Source organism: Poecilia reticulata, linkage group LG9 (assembly GCF_000633615.1).
Source record: "Poecilia reticulata strain Guanapo linkage group LG9, Guppy_female_1.0+MT, whole genome shotgun sequence".
NCBI lineage: Eukaryota > Metazoa > Chordata > Actinopteri > Cyprinodontiformes > Poeciliidae > Poecilia > Poecilia reticulata.
The window spans coordinates 5,466,627-5,478,774 of record NC_024339.1 but is presented as its reverse complement, the minus strand read 5'-3'; the positions used below and the strand labels follow the sequence as shown (position 1 = coordinate 5,478,774).

The 12,148-nt window shown below is 40.9% G+C and overlaps 1 protein-coding gene and 1 long non-coding RNA gene across 3 annotated transcripts in view; one reads left to right on the top strand and one right to left on the bottom strand.

Moving 5' to 3' along the window:
* The window catches only part of LOC103469749 (uncharacterized), a 51,131-nt gene extending 46,031 nt beyond the window's left edge, over nt 1-5,100 (bottom strand). The window contains exon 1 of the long non-coding RNA XR_001776923.1: nt 4,793-5,100. This is a non-coding gene — a long non-coding RNA (uncharacterized LOC103469749). The remainder of the gene's footprint in view (nt 1-4,792) is intronic.
* A 4,684-nt stretch (nt 5,101-9,784) lies between these two features.
* sema4c (sema domain, immunoglobulin domain (Ig), transmembrane domain (TM) and short cytoplasmic domain, (semaphorin) 4C) overlaps nt 9,785-12,148 on the top strand; it is a 126,667-nt gene continuing 124,303 nt past the window's right edge. For both annotated transcript variants that reach the window (XM_008417656.2, XM_008417652.2), the window contains exon 1: nt 9,785-10,415. The gene's annotated coding sequence lies outside the window, so the exon portion shown is untranslated. The remainder of the gene's footprint in view (nt 10,416-12,148) is intronic.

The window sequence follows — 12,148 nt, the reverse complement described above, 5'->3', positions numbered from 1 at the left end:
CCAAGTACAACTCCAAAGCCTGCCAAGATATGGGTGTTCACCTTTCAGGAAGAGGAGGGGCAATCTGAGTATTAGCAAGACAAGCAGCCCAAAGGCTCATAGCAACTTTGGAAGAAGTTAACAGAACAACTCCAGAAATATGACCTTTGTGAATGACAACAAGCCATTGTGGGAAGAAAATCAGAAGAAGTTCAATTTCCAGCTTTGCCACAAGTTATCTTCCAAGTTTCAGCAAACAAGAACTTTTAGAAGCACAAGCTAAAAGTTTACATTTTCTTCAGCTGTTGAGATTGGGGTGTAGGTTCAGCTTCCACCAAGACAGTACCTATGTTTCCATTCAATTGTACCATGAGTTTTGAAATTAATTTGTGCAATTCTGCGAAAAAAGAAGAAAAAAAAAAGAACGTGTGAATTATGTATGTTTCCATCTACATGGTTTGGAGTGGATCAATCAGGCTACACAAGGCATAATTGCGTCAGATGATGACGTTACGCGTGGTTGTGATAAACAGGAAGTTGAGGTTGCAAGTTGGCGTGGACCACACAAATCTCAGAAAAATTGAGAAGTTTTCAGCAATGTGTTGCCATCGGGTAAGTTGCAATTGCTCTATCAGATCAATTAGCAAAGGAAAGGTTAAGATCCAAACATGTTCATGTTAACGTTGCACCCTCTAAATTCATGTCCTATAACTTGATGAGACAACAAATGCTTGCCCTTCTCACATCAGCAAGTGATTGGTAAAATTTGTTTATGTGAAATCTAAAGCTTGTACAAGTAAGCATCCACAAGTTTAAATGTACAAGCTTGAAATTTCATTTAACTTTAAATGTTTAACTTTTGTCGCTATTGCGTTGTATGTGCTGCAAAATGTATGCTGTTGTTGATCACTCCCCATGTCTGAAGCTCATTGTGATGGCCCAGTCAAAGTCCTCCCCTACAGCCAATTGAGAATCTGATCCAGTGCTTGAAAAACTGATGCCAACAGACTCTCTCAATCTGACTTCGCTTTAGTTGTTTTGGAAAGGTAAACAAAAGTCTCTGAGCTGTAAATGCAGCAACGGTTTTTCCCGCAAGTACTGACTCAGGGCACTGAATACAAATGTGAGCTAGACTTTCAGGTTTTAATTAACAATAAAAAAACAAACTGAAACCCATGCTTCCTTTTTATTCCACTTTACAGTTATGTGCTACCTTGTGTTGGTCTAACACATAAAACCCCTATTGAAGCCTGTGGTGGTGAATACATTATCCAAGTATTGTCAACATTTCAATCATCTGACATCTTAAATACTCTCCATAGCCGACAGCCGACTTCTCTCATTAACATTTCCAAACATTGGCATGCGACGATTCAAAGCTACGAACTCCTGCTGACACTGGGAAGGTGAGTCGAGGCAAAAATGAGGTAATCGTTCAGAAATACTGTTTCCCATCTCTGGGTTTCAGTCGGAGTCAACCTTACCCTCAATGCAATGGAAAGAAAAAAGTCCAAACAGGGGCAAACGGATAGGAGCAAAAGCAAAGAGAGCGGCGGCTCACGGGAGACGACCTGTGCTGGGCTTTTTAATGAGACTTCACCCCCCGAGAAAAAAGGTCTCGAAGCCCCGCTCTGCCTTCTGATGTGCTAAATACCTGCTATTTTACAGACGCTTATCACTCACAAGGCCTCGGATGCTGCCAGCTGTGGGACGAAGCCAGCCCGAAAGTGGAGCTAAACTGACTTCTGCATTTCCAATCCACCTGTTTATTACATGAAAGGAAGAAGAAGAAAAAAAATCTTAGTGTGTGGAGCTTCTGAGTCGAAGCTCTTTTGGGAGGAGGGGGGGTTTAGTTTCCATCAATATGTGCAAAAAAAAAAAAAAACTCATCTCTCTGTTGTTGCCGGGGAAGATTGACCTGAATTGTGAATCGAGAGTTAATCCCCTCCTACGTATAACTATGTGAGGCACTGGATTTCCCTGAGCCCGGCCCGGCACGCACCGTCCCGGCAGCTGACGGCGCAGATTAATCCGTATTCTCCACTGGCTTTATGCACTATAGATATTTCTTCATTTTGGAGGAGTTTTTGTTGGCAACTTAGGTGAGCAGAGAAAAATAAGAATGAGAAGAGGATTAGGAAGAAACTAAAGAAGTTTTACGAGACAAAGTAAAAATAACAGTTTAAAAAAATTGAATGAAGCTGTAATAGAAAAATACAGAAGCAGAGGGAAATGAATGGTTGTGATGATAAAAGTGTGGATGGCTGTTTTACCTGCAGAAAGAAATGAAGGTTAGAAACTGAGGGGATAAATCAGATGATAAGTGGAAGTGGTAACTGGGAAATGTGGCGTTTTACTCCGTATGTGGGGCACCGGAGAAGCGTTCAGATTGTCAGATGATTGTTGTTGCAGAAAACTTTTTGGTCATTATTCCCTTTCCTGCAGAGTTCAATAAAGATTCTCCCTTGCGGAGAACATATCCGCAAAGACGTCACTGCTCTAATCGACCATTTCTGACAAAAAACTGTTAGATCTGATAGGTTAAAACATGTTTTCCATCATTTATCTGTTTGGTTTTGCTAGGTTACTTTCAAGTTAGCCCCGCCCCTTTGATAAACTATTCCAAACCATTTCACAAAGAAATGAACAGCAAACCTGAAGAGCGCTAATGAAACGAATGAGGATCAATTATAAAAAGAAAACCAAGACACCAACACGAGAAGAGCATGATAGGAATAATGTAAAGGGGAAAAAAAACAACCAATGCTTAAGAAACAAGCTATGAACTAGACATAAAGTGTCATAACCAAACCTGATGAGTAAGGAGTGAAAGAAATGGAACAGAATGTGATAAGATAAAAAACAAAACAGGAAAGGAATAATCACAGACTAAAAGAAATAATAAAGAGAAAACATTCAGGACGGGAAACGCCAGAATAACTTGTAAAAATAAGGGCAAAAAAAACATGAATAACCTGTAACAAAGACTACAAGCCAAAAAAACTAAAATACCCAAGAATCAAGACAGTAGCTGTGTTTCTGATGAACAAAAAAAGGCACAAATTGGAATTAAGAAAATAATACATTTGCTGAATTTGCTCCAATTTGGAAAATACTTAGGTTTGGTTGTACCAAAATTTGTAGAATTTGCAAAACTGAAATAGAAGCCATTTTTTCGGATAACATGAGTTACATGATGAACAACCAGATGTTACTACTGACAGAAACCACAAAGAAGACAAAATCTGTCGGACTGTCTGCAACACCAACAACCCAAACTACCAGAGTACGATATGATAAATGGGAGACTGCTGCATTTAGGGTCACTTTCCCACTAATTAACAAGTTTTAGCTATTTTTGTAGCTTTTGTATAGATGGCGTTGCTTTTTACTCTGCAGTACTTTGGTACTCAGAGGATTCTGTGGTGGACTAAATCACTGCAAGGTGTCTAGGACCCGTTTCTGAAAAACGAGCCTAAATCACCTCTTCTCCATCATAATGCCTGGCAGTTAATATGAGGTGCTTGTGCTGATATATGGTTTGATTTCTCTGAAATATGAAGCTGTGCATTATGACCAAACATCTCTATTTTCAAATCAAAGGATTTCCCTCCCACCCCCAGAGGTCTTACGGTTCATTCAGATAACAGGTTTTCTCCTGGCCGCAATTTTTCTGATTTTACCACAGAATTTTAACAGTTAGCTTAAGCCTTTAGCATCTGGGTTGTTGTGCATGGGTGTATTGCGATTTCTTTTAACATGCCCCACCTCACGCTACAGATTGATTAGTAGCAACAATTGCATCTCTGATGTCTCCCGACTTCTCCTATCTTGGTCCAAACAACTAAGCTTCTACTTTTACGGAGATGACCAGCTAATAGGTTTCATTTAATCAGCAGAAGCTGGCTGCTGATTTCCATCCTACATCAGCAGTGCTGACAAACGTAATTGGTTTTTCCCACAACTGCCTTGACAGTTAATGGGAAATTTCTTTCAGTACGTTTTCTTGGTCCTGCAATTCCACTATGTTCTCCAAACGACGGGGTTTGGGGCTGCTGTTTGTAAAGTTACACAAGATAATTATAGTTGCAGATAATTATAGTTCTCTGCAAATTTGGATTTATAAAGCCTGTCATGAAGGGAAAATATTGGGTGTTAATCTTCACCATGTTTCTCATACCTTTAGAAATGTCATTGTTCCAAACTAATTCACAAGCTAAATAATTATTTTAATTTGTATTTAGCTTGCAAATTTAATATCAAGAGGTTTTTAGTTTGCAAAGTATTTAGTTCCAGACTAAATATTAAAGTCTGAGATAGCCATTTTGTTTACAAACTCAATATTTAGACACAAATTATATACCTGGCTTGTTAACTAAATATTTAATTCAAAAGGAAATATTTATTTTGCTCAGGCCTAAATATTTAGCTTGCTTATTAAATATTGAGCAAGCAAGTAAAATAATTAGCTTGCTAAATAGTTGGCTAAATATTTAACTAGCAATCTAACTAAATACTTAGCAAGCAAACAAAAATATTTAGGTTGCTAACTATCAAGCTAAATATTTAGTAAGCTTCATGACTAGTTAGCTCGATAAGTAAATATTTAACAAGCAAGTAAAATATTTAGCTCACTAAGAACTTAGCAAGCTCAATATTTAGTTACTGGTAGTTTGCTTCTACCTATTGCTAACTGAAGCAAGTTATGAGAACGACAATAACACACAACCCTTCAATCTTACAAACTGTGTTAAATCTGCACTGGTTACAGCATTAATGAATTACTGCATTGATACAAAAAGATTCAACCAACCTTGTGATTCATTCGTGGAGAGTGATCCTTCGAAGATTCTTCCAAAGAAAGGAGCCGATTTGCATATTTCCAGCATCTCATATTAACTTCCGGTGGGGGGGTGAAGAAAAAGAAAGAGGCTACCGCAGTGCTGCAATTAAATGCGCATCCTTGTTCTTGTTTATCGGATGCTGTGAAAAAACAGATGAAGCGAACGAGCTCGGAGCTGCTGACTCGCTATCATTCGTTATCTTTCCGCGTCGCCCTGTCAGCCATTAAACAGTAATTTGTGCTTTCACTCTCCCGGGGCTCTTGGGCCTCGCGGCACGTCGTCTGCGCGAGCGGGAAAAAAAAAAGTTTTTCCCTTCCACTCGGTCGACGGCTGTACATTGAATGACGGGCTGAAACGTGTTTCTTCACGCCCACTGCAGGTGCTGGAACAAAAAAAAAACCAAAAAAAAGCGAATAAATGGGCTCCATTTGGAGTGGAGGTGTGAAATTAACTCCAGCGGAGTTCAGCTTGATATTTGGGACGTTGTTTTAAAAGGAGAGAGCGTGTTCTTACAGGGACGGCTCGACGTGCCTCTGCGGCACATTAGGCTTGATGGAAGGCCGGTGTGAAGCGGGAAAAGCGTCAAATGTTTCAAGACCAGCGTGAGTCGAAGCTGTTGAGAGTGGCTTTTTCAGGTGCTAAATTGAGCTGTTTTGGATACAGCAGGAACGCGAGGCGAACAGAGAGCTCCGGTAATAAATTGAACTTGAGGTCGGCCGCGGAACGTCACACGCGACTGCCTCTCCTCGGAATACACCTCAAGTGCATTTCAGTCAACCTTGGCGAGAATAATCCCCGCAAATTAATTTCCAGCAACCTTTACAATTCCTAACTGTAGTCGACTGGAGGAGACCGTGGAAGCGCAAAGCAAAGGTTGAGGCCTGCTTGTTCAAGAGATTCTCTTCTTTTTTTTTTATTTAAACTCTGAGAGGACCAGTTTCCACCCAACAAAAAAAAAAAAAAAAATTTTTTAAACTTCCAAATATAAAGTTCGTATTTGACTTTGATTTGATTCAATGTGGTTTTTTGGGGTTTTTTTACCAGAGTTTTTGAAAAGACTCCAAATTAGTTTCCTATTGACACATTCCTGAACTCAGATTGTCTGCTACCTGCTGTGTTTCAGGACGTTATTATTTGGCCCTGTTTATTTGCTAATCTGTATGAAAGAGGCTTTGGGTTGCTGCAGTGTTCTCCAAACAGCTTTCATCTGGAAATGTAGGGAAAGCTGAGCGGAAGACTCTTTAATGTAACCTTAAATAGACTCCAGTTATGCCAATATCTGGAGTGGTGCTTGTTTAATGTAGAAAAGAGTCACAGACATGATCTACAATTTTTTTTTTCTTTCAGTCTGGACGCTTAATCTATACGTCATAATCCAGGCTCTCCCAAGTAAATCTTTTTTGAATTATTTTTCTGACATTAGATAATAAATAATGTAAGCTCTCAGCATACAAACAGGAAGCTTCTGGAAGGCAGCAGACCGACACAAGAGGAACGTTAACGTCTTCCTTCATGTTTTTGCTGTTGGTCTGATGCACTCAATCACCTCTTTCTTTGTAGGAAAATGAAAAGGATGTTATTCATCGTAGTTCCAAATTGTGATGTTTGCGGTATTAAATGAAAGGCACCAGTTTCTGAAATAATTTCAGGCTAGGTTGAACAATTTTTATTTTATTTTTTTCAACTGTAATAACAAGATCCGGGTCTCTTTCTTTCAAAAAGCTAGCTATATTTCGTAGAGTTTATTAAGTAAGAGCAGATTTGGATGCGTCAAAGTTGGTTTTTCGGTAAAGGTCTATGCTCCTACTTACTCTAAAATAGTTTTGTTACAAAAAGATGAATACATCATGTTGTACTTAACATTTTTAATTGCAAGAAAAATATGTCTGCAGTAGTTAAGTTGAATAATCTTCATTTTTAACACACCAGGTTGAGATTATTTGAGCTTTGTGACATGGCGCATTATCCTGCTCGATGTAGGTAACAGAAGATGGGGTCACAGAGGTCATGATGGGATGAACAATAACACTCAGGTCAGCGTGACATTCATACAGTGTTTAGTTAAGACATACCGTTACACCACTAACAACAGCAGCCTCACCTATTAATGACGAATACAGGTTTTCATGTCGCGAAAGCCAAATTCTGACGCAACCATCAGAATGTTGCAGCGGATGCGAAAGGCCAATGAATGTTTTCCCAATCTGCCGCTGTCTAGTTTTGAATAGTTGGTTGGAAAAAATCAACTGGAACGCCCTCCGAAGTCAGACTTCCCAGCAGGAAAGCGGAAGCTACTCTGACTATCCCCAGTTATCACTTGTAAAGCCGACTTCACGTTCCAATATGGCCGCTTCTCACATTAACGGTAGCAAGCTGTGGTGGAAACATGTTTATTTCACAAGACACAGATGTTAGAGTGCGTCTGTGTTGCATGTAGCGCCTGCATCTGTAAACGGAACAAATTAAAAGTGGTGTTTGCGTATATAAAGTAAAACTTAAAATCACGTTTCTAACAACTTTTCAGTCCAGTCCCTGGTAGCTTTAAAGTGAATCATTTCAAACCCATTTTCAGGATTTAAACCCTCACCCAGTACGATGGGGCAAACTTATACCCCACAACCTTGTTGTATTAAGTTAAGTTCAATTGTATATATTTCATCAACGAGGCAGTTCAACTTGTTTCACACCATAAATGTATAATTTAGAAACAAGCAATGAATGTCACATTTTGTCAAATGCCATCATCAAAACCAAGCAAAATCCCTCACAGATGGTTATTTTAAACCCGGCAGTTTCATAACCGGCCGTATCAAATTATGCATCAATGACAAATTCATAGACTTTTTGTATTATTGATTTTAAATTTATGAATAACACATCTGACAAGATAAAACCATTTTGATGTGTCTCAAAAGTAGACTTTCTGACTTCACTTCAGTACCCGATGGCACCTGCCTGTTGGTGACGGAGTCCCTGGGAGAGCGTAACGTCTTTGTTCCTGGACAAGACAGGATGTGATTCAGCAGGATGACGTTTTCAGTTTGTCAAAGCGCCGACTTATTGTTTAAACACACAAATTATTAAGAAAAAAAGAAAGAAAAGCACAATTCCCCAAAGGCTTCAACCAATAAATGATCTTAGAATAACAGGCAGAAGCAGGCCAGAATAGCTAACGAACATCTCTCAGTGTTTTCGAGCAGCTTTAATATATTCAGCAAAACTCGACTATCTCGGTGTGATCTGAGCGAACGTATTCCACTGTGAGGAATTTTAAATCACCTGAATGCTGAAAGTTTAAACTAAAAAGCCTGCGTCCTCCACTGCTCTGAGTGAGGTTCTGTTTCATGGGCTGTTAAATTTCTCCGTGTTATAACGGCGACAGCAAAGGAAATACGGATGCAAGCTTGTCACGCGGCGATGCCGAACTTTGTCGGGTGACAAAATCTACCGTTCACTGATGCAGATGAGCGATGATCCAGAGGGCGGGGAGGGGGGGGGGGTACGAAGGGTTGTGACGGTGGGAGATTAGCCCCACTTTGCTGTCCATCCCATCGTCTGTATGTCTATGTTGGAGACACAGGGTCATTGTGACTGTTTGTCCAGATTGGGGGAATGTAGCTTTTTTTTTTCCTGTAAATGTTTGAAGTATGGTCAAAAAGCACTCCACACCGCAAAAAAACAATCCATTAGACATTTTTATTGGGCAGAGTAGACCACTTCAAACAACAGGACCTTAAAACAGAATTTGCTGCATGTAACTCTGAGTCTGGGTGTTTGTGGGAAGCAGATAGTTAAATTAGAATTAACTGACATTAAAACCTCTGAAGTTCCTGCGCATTCTTTCCCAGACTCAGCCACTTTGATTTGTTTTTATCTACATATGCTGCCGGAAAGAATTCACTCGTCTGCTTTCGCACTTTTAATGAAGATCTTTGTCCTTTTTTTAATTGCCGTTATGCTTGATGTGCTTTTCCCACGTGCTTTGTGATTTTATCTGTGAAAGGTGCCATGCAAATAGAATGTTACTTTTTCCCAGTGGTTTTCTCAAGGAAACAACTTAACTTCCCGTTGGTTTTCTCGAGATAGCGAGTTAATCGAATGTCATTGTGGCATGGATTTGAAGGTTTAACACACACACCAATCATCTCGTAATCTCCCGAAGACAAAAGTTTTATGTCTCCAGACTAAGTTATCTCAACAAAACCGTCGAGAAATTAACTCGCTCTCTTGAGAAACTGGGAAACTAACTCTGTGTCTCAAGAAAACGATAGAGAAAACCATTGGGAAATTAACTTATCTTGAGAAAATGGGAAGCTAACTCGATATCTCAAGAGATTGAGAAATTAACTTATTCTCTCAGGAAAACCCGTCATCTCGAGAAAGCAATTGGAAAGAAGTATATGCAGAAACGGAAAATTAAGTCCTTAGTTAGAGAAAACCATCGGGAAACAGTATATGCGGTAAAACGTCCGCTCTCGTAGATCTGTGACATAAAATCCGAAGGAGTCGATTTTCCTTTTTCGTGGTGGAAGCAGGACAGAATGCAAACAATTTCAATCGGCAAACAAACTCCCCATCCTTCCAGATGTTGCAGAGCAGGACTCTGGTTTAGTCAGAGCCAGAACTGACCTCTGATGTCTAGAACCAAAAGCCCTATTCCCCAAAATGCTCATTTGGGTGTGAGGGGGCCCTCATTAGAAAGCACCTCTGGGTTGCCCGGGGTCAGACTCCATGTTGAGAACCCCCTCAAAAAAACAAAAACAAAAAAAAAAAACCTTTACTTTGCACACAATGAAAACTGGCTTCAGCAGGGGCCCTGGGATGTCGGGGCCCTTGTTCATAGGGGCTAATGGGCGGAGACAAGTTTGTGTGCCTTTTTTTTTTTTTTTTTTTTTAAATCCTCCCAGGTTCCTGCTGCGCTGCGTACTGCAGAAGCAGGCTGGGGTAGAAGGGGGGCGCACACATACACACACACACACACGCACACATACACACACACACCACGCTGCAGCGCCACGCACCAGCAGCAGCACTCATCATTTCTAGCGGAGCCTGGCACAGAGACGCAGCGCTCACATTTCTCCGTCAGACTGCTGAAACTTCTGAGACAGAGAGGCGGACAGATCCTTCTAGCTCGTCCCACTTAGTGGATTAAATTCACGCTCTCTCTTCTTTCTTTTTCCTCCTCCTTTTTTCCCCTCCTCCTCCTCCTCCTCGTCCTCCTCTTCCTCCTTTGGGTTTCGTGTTACAAAGCCTTGGGAGGGGAGTTGCGCGTAGAGGAGCCAGTTCTTCTGTGCAGAAACTGAATGACAGGATCATATGGCACGATTTGCCTCCTTTAAGTCCAAACATTTCAAATCAGAGAGGACACGGGAGAGAGGAACCGCGGACCGATTCGTCAGAGATTGATGGGGGATATGGAATAATTTATCAAGTCAAATAAAAAAAAATTAAAAAAGAAGAAGAAAGAAAGAAACAACAAACGCGAGATAAAGGAGAAGGATAGCCTGCTGGATCCGTCGGCTGTGGAGGGGGGAAAGAAAGGCAGGACGCAGCGGCTGTGATCATCAGCAGCATCAGCGTAATAATAAGGTAAGTTTGGAGCCGTTATTCACGTCGTAGCGGCTGAGAGCGCAGCGAGGAAGTCAACGGAGGTGGGAAAAGGTGGAAAATCCACATCAACGACGGGAGCGTGGAGCATCAACTGTTGCAGCGAGGCAGCTCGCTCTTTCTGTACATGGATATTTTTGTAGAAATAACGCAAACAGGGCTATACGCGATGCGCCGTTTCAGGCAGGCTAACGGCGGTCCGGTCGGGTTACCCGTTCGGGGTTTCGGTGCGGCAAACTTTATCTCGGTGTGGCGCGGTGTAAACACGGCGCAGTGCGGTCAGGAGCGGCTGGGAAAGGGGGGAACCGTCTCCGGAAAGCACACGCTGAGTGAGTGAGCCGGTCTACAAAAATACCCCCCCCCAAAAAAAATCAATGCACAGCGTACATCACAAAGCTTCTGACTTAGCCTGGTGTGACTCTGCAACCCTCTCACGTAAATCTGGAATATTTAGCTCTCGAGTTCTAAGAGCTTCATGAGTCTTTTTTTTTTTATTCCAGCACAACATCTCTGACTTACTGTTAGCTCCCAGAAGACTGAGAGTAGTTTTCCTTCTTCAATATTTTAAAGAGTCTACCCCCTGGTGTATTGTTCCCCTTCTAACAAATTTAAACTGAGGGTAAAAACAAAACCGAGTAATAATGTGTTTGATTTCCGCAGCAGGGTTTCACAATGACACAGTTTTATTTTTGAAAAAGGCACACAGAAAAAAAACCAAACACACTTTTTCTGCCTGGTGTTTATTTAAGTCCATGACATCACAGGAGGGGACAACATGGAGCTGACAAGCTAGCACAATAGCTAAAGTAGCAACTTTTGGCAAACTTTAACTCAAATTGTGAAACATATGAGTTGCATTTATGTGTCAGGGGAGTCAGCCATACAGCACATGACTCTTAAGGTGCTTGCAGAGCTGAAACTGACCTGATGATGATTGTGAAAATGGTGAAAATCTGTTTGTTTTCCTTTTTGAAATGTTCTATCTGATTTGATGGGGCGCTTGGTGGCCGCTGGTAAGATGACTAAATGCTGTATTCTGTTTCTATCACCCTGCGGGACTTGCTGGTAGTTTTTCACCACACGCCTTGTGAACTTATTTTATGTTAGCCTATCTGAACATCTTCCCTACTTGTGACGGCTCTGCTCTGGAATCGTTTGCCTGTCTTTACGAACCTCCTTCAGATTTAAGATGTTTTCCTGCCGTTAAAGTAAGACATGTTGCCTTGTCTTATGTCAGACATGTGATGTACCGCTTTTTTGTTGTTGTTGAGAGGATAGATTTTTATCTTGATTAAATATGCAATAAAATAGCAAAATCAGATAGAAATCATGACCATACAGGTATTGAACTATATTTAAAGTGAGTTTGATTCATTTTAGGGAAAATTGTTGTTTGTATGTGGGCAGTTTTTATATGCAGAGGTTTAAATTTACTGGAGTTTTTTTTTTGGATGAGCTTCAACTCATAATAAACTTCTAACATAATCCACCGCTGCTTAGAAATATTGCTTTGGAGTGCTTTTTCCTCCTTATTCCCTTACAGATTTACCTAATGAAGTAAGTATTAGCTTCAGTTGAGTGATTATTGTAATTACTCAGGAAAGGGGGAGGGCCGGATGGGCGTGTGTCCACTCTGGACATTGAGTGGGGTGGGATTCGGTGGGGGGTGGGTGGGTTTACAAGCTGGATGGTGCCAGCACCAGTTAACTAACAGA